Raw genomic sequence first — 4,894 nt, forward strand, 5'->3', positions numbered from 1 at the left:
TAAGTGAAAGGAGGACAAAAGTAATTAAGTAATATTAGCAATAAACTTCAATTCAAAATAGGGGACCATGTAGTAGGTGAAATCGTGTAATTATGCTACTATGGAACAAAACAATACATGCCGGGCAAAGTGAGGGGTGTATAAGAAGCAGAGCAGCATAGGCAAACAGGACCTTTACCAGTGTTGTACTTACAGGTACTTAGTTATACTTAGTAATTCAACCAATATAGTCTGCAGACATAATTCTAACTGGGGAGGAATTACGTGTGGGGTCCCCCAAGATTCAGTCTTAGTTTCACTATTGTTACTCATATATGCAACATATCTTCCATCTAATATAGAACGAGAGGAATTAGTTCTTTTTGCATAGGACGTCAGTATTGTAAGCAATCCAAGCATACATACAAAAACAGGAGAAATGGTGAACAGTGTTCTTAAAAGTATCAGTGACAGGTCTTCTGTGAATGGTCTCACCCTCAGTTTTAAAACGACACAACATATTCAGTTCTTCACATCTAGGGGTACTACACCAGAGATAAATGTAACACATAGTGATGATATAATAAATAGGGTGGAAACTTCAACAATCTTAGGTGTACATACTTATGAGGATTTAAACTGTAAAAAATCATGTTTTGGAACTCCTGAAACAACTTAGTTTAGCCACATTTGCACTTAGCATCTCTGCAAATCTTGGGGAGAGAAAACTCAGTAACTTGTCATATTTTGCATATTTTCACTTAATAATGTCATATGCTGTGCTGCGGTAACTCATCTTTAAGAAAGAAAGTCTTCATTGGTCAAAAATGTGCTGTAAGAATAATATGTAGAGCTCACCCAAGATCATCTTGTAGACATCCATTTAAGGAGTTGGGTTTCTGACTACTGCTTCACAGTATACTTACTCCATCAGGAAGTTTGTTGTAAATAATCCACTACAGTTCAAAAGGAACAATGGTGTACATAATTACAATACCAGAAGAAAAAGTGACATTCATTACTCCACGATAAGGTTGTCTTTGGCATGAAAATGGAGGCACAATGCTGCAACAAAAATTTTTGATCACTTACATAATGATATAAAATGTCTGACAGACAGTAAAATAAAATGTGAAAACAAACAAAAAGTTTCTCCTTGACAACTTTTTTTATTCCATGGAAGAATATCTATTATCGTCATGTGCAAAGAGGTGGTAGGTAGGAATTACTAACTCATGTCTCTATATTTTAAAACAAGAAAAGTAGTCTTACAAATGCTCAGCATGTAGCCCCATATAAAAAGTAATTTGCGATGACTCATCCCACATAGTTAAAATTTATCATGCAAAATGATCCATGGGCATGAAACTAACTAACTAAAATATGGTCCTAATTTGAGAAAGACATTTCTAGGAATGTGTGCATTTAGTATAGTGCTGTATATATTTATTCATCATGTACCATAGATTCCATGAAGAAGAAGAACCTTCAGGTACAGGGAACGAGTCAAGGAGTACATTAACATAAAACAAAGATGTACGGACACTTAATCTGTCTACTGTATCCATATGTACAATAAAAATAGGGGTACATATTACATATTTGTATATGTACATTCCATGTCTCCTAAACCAATGAATTGATTTCAACCAAATTTGGTGCATATTACTTATTGTCTGGAAAGAGCCACCTACCTATCGAAGTGATGGGGGTGAAGGTCAAGAAGCACTGTAACCCATGAGATGCCATATATCCTTACTTTAGTCATCCATTATTTGAGATAGAGAGCACTTTGTGATTTGCAACAAACTTTACACATAATTTCAAACCTTTATGAAACTTTTTCTCATTGGCAACCTGTTTTGGGGTGTGGAAAAACAACAAGTACAGGGCCCCCAATTTACGCCTGCAATCAGACAATAATAACAGTATAAATAAAGTGGCACAGATATCTGAAGTTGGACAGAAGGAACATCAGATTTCTCATTTCTGTTTTGATCAAAAATTTTGGAATACTGTGTTTAATTATAGTGATGTAGGTGATTATGATGAGGTCCCATACTCCGAGGAGCATAGGGGATGATAAGGGAGACCCACACCACCAACTAGGCAAGGTCTTAGCGCAGTTGGTTTGCCATTGCCTTCCTCCAACCGTAATGGGGATGAATGATGATGAAGATGGCACAACACCCAGTCATCTCGAGGCAGGGAAAATCCCGAATCCTGCCGGGAGTCGAACCCGGGAGATGCTAATCACAAACCAGAATGTAAGAGTAATGAGAATTTTGATGTAGTGTGTACTAATGATTTCTTCTCTTGGTCGGAAACAGTGTTATTGATGTCTGTAAAACAGGTGATGACTGTATTGGATCTAAACTAGGTGGTATTTTTTATGTAGAAGTGAATGAGAGCTGTGAAATGGCTGAGGTTGGTAAGTCTGAGACTGCTAGCTTATTGCAAATGAATGTAGGTGAGGTGTGTGCCTTTGATGGAGAAGAGACTTGTGTTGTTAATGATGTTGTTGATGAAGTAATTTTGGAAGAATGTGATGATGATGATGATGAGTAACTGGTTTTTGTGAAGTTATGAATAATGAAGTTTCAGAGTTATTTGTGAATACAGATAAGGTAAGTGAGGTTTGTGATGATTTAAGTGGGAGTCATGGAATACTGGTCAAGTCAAAGGAGTTTTTCCTCATGTCATGCACAGTAATGATCCAAATAGCAAAGGTGAGTTATCTGTAACCCTAGAGAATAAAGGCAAAAAGTTTTTGAAATTTGTATGGGACCAGATTGATGCTAATATAGATAAATGTGCATTCTGGAATAAGTTAGCTGTGTTTAGTCAAAATTTGTATCCATGTTGGTGGAATGAAGTGAAAGAAGATCTAAGCAGGAAATGTAATTTTGACAGTAATAAATTTTGTGTTCCTTCTGTAGTAAGTGATGTTAGTTATGCTAAGGAATCCGTTCAGTGTGTTCAATCTTTACCTGACAACACGAGTAACCAAAGTAATGCTGTGATACCAGTAAAGTTAATAAAACCCTGCAAAAACAGTGTAGATGTAGCATTTGATAAAATTGAAAGTGATCTCTCACATGAAGTGGCTAGTAACAAAGATGATAATTCAGATTTTGGATTGCTTTACACTAACAAGGGGAGGCCGCCAATTGTGAAATTCAGATTCGATTCATACTGCGCATAATAAAAGCTCATGGCCAGAGGTGTAATGTGGCAAAGCACCAAGATGCACTTCTCAACCGTTGTCGAGAAAATCGACAGTTAAAAGAAACCGTTGCGGTGAAATACTCTCTACGATTAATAATTTTCTACCGCGTCGTGGCGCAGCGGTAAGCGCTCGGGTTCGTTATCCGAAGGTCGCCGGATCGAATCTCGCGCCATGCAACTCTTTTTTTTTTAGTATTTGTTTTTTGTAATTCAAATGTATATATATAATTCCCGGCAATCAGTTGCAACAATTATGCATATAATAAGTTGTTGAAAGTCGTTTGTCGTGGAAAAACTGGCGACTTCGAACATCAATATGTTTTCCGCAAACAAAGTTGTATTTCACAAATGTTATTAATTGTCTTCATAATGTTAACCATGTACAGTTAACGGAAGACGTAGAAACGGTATTCCGAAACGAATACGTATAGCGTAAGTCAAACGTTCGAATTAGAATAGAGACCCCACGAACACAAATTTGCTGCGGCATGTATGAAATATAAACTCCGCTACTCGCTCGTTACACTTGAAGGACAGATGTTGAATGGGCCGAAACGAGCCGCCGCATAACAGCGTAGTTGCCTGCTAACTTCGAAAGAAGGTAGATGCGGTCCCTTGCGCAACTTATAACATCGTCGAAAATCAGTGCGGGCGGGAGAGCTTTGGTACACCCTGTTAAAAAAACGGAAAAATGGAGGCGGTACAATTGGAGAGCGATCCGCCATCACCAACATGCATAAGCAATTCATAAAAAAAAATTGCATGGCGCGAGATTCGATCCGGCGACCTTCGGATAATGAACCCGAGCGCTTACCGCTGCGCCACGACGCTGTAGAAAATTATTAATCGTAGAGAGTATTTCACGGCAACGGTTTCTCTTAACTGTCGATTTTCTCGACAACGGCTGAGAAGTGCATCTTGGCGCTTTGTCACATTACACCTCTGGCCATGAACTTTTCTTATGCGCAGTATGAATCGAATCTGAATTTCACAATTGGCGGCTTCCCCTCGTAAGATTAAGACTGATCAGTGGGAAGGTAACTGATTGATTGAAACAGGTAGCCCACTTTGTGATATATGTGAACAGTTTAGAGACAAGATTAAGTATAGAAAGAATTATGTGGATATTTCCATTGCATGTTTAAAGATAAGAGGAGCTACTGGTAAGCAAAGCAAGTTAGTAAAATATTAAGTGCTTTTAACATTAGGTATAGAGGACAAGACCAATGGACATGAATGCATAATGATCCTTAGTATAGAAGAAAATATTCACTATGTAATAGTGTTTTGTTTGCTGTGAATGTAGTATGTAAGGTCGTGTAGTTTCTAGAGTTCTATCTTATCCATTGACTGGTTTTTAATCTATTTGTAGATTCTTAAAACTATATAAGTGTGTTTTGTTTGTCTGGAATTTAGAATGTAAGATGATGTGATTTTTAAAGTTCTGTATTATCTACTGACTGAGTTAAAATCTATGATACACTTTATAGGTGTGTTCTGTAATAGATACATGATTTAGAATTTGATACATATATATGCTATGAGACTACCGTAGATGAGTAGATCTTTTTACAATTTTGAAATGGGACAAAAATTTAAATTGGAAGGTACACATTGATTACTTAGCAAATAAACTGAACAGCTTAGCATTTGCAATGTGTATTTTGTCAGGTGCCACAAACATGGA

Source organism: Schistocerca americana, chromosome 2 (assembly GCF_021461395.2).
Source record: "Schistocerca americana isolate TAMUIC-IGC-003095 chromosome 2, iqSchAmer2.1, whole genome shotgun sequence".
NCBI classification, from domain to species: Eukaryota; Metazoa; Arthropoda; class Insecta; order Orthoptera; family Acrididae; genus Schistocerca; species Schistocerca americana.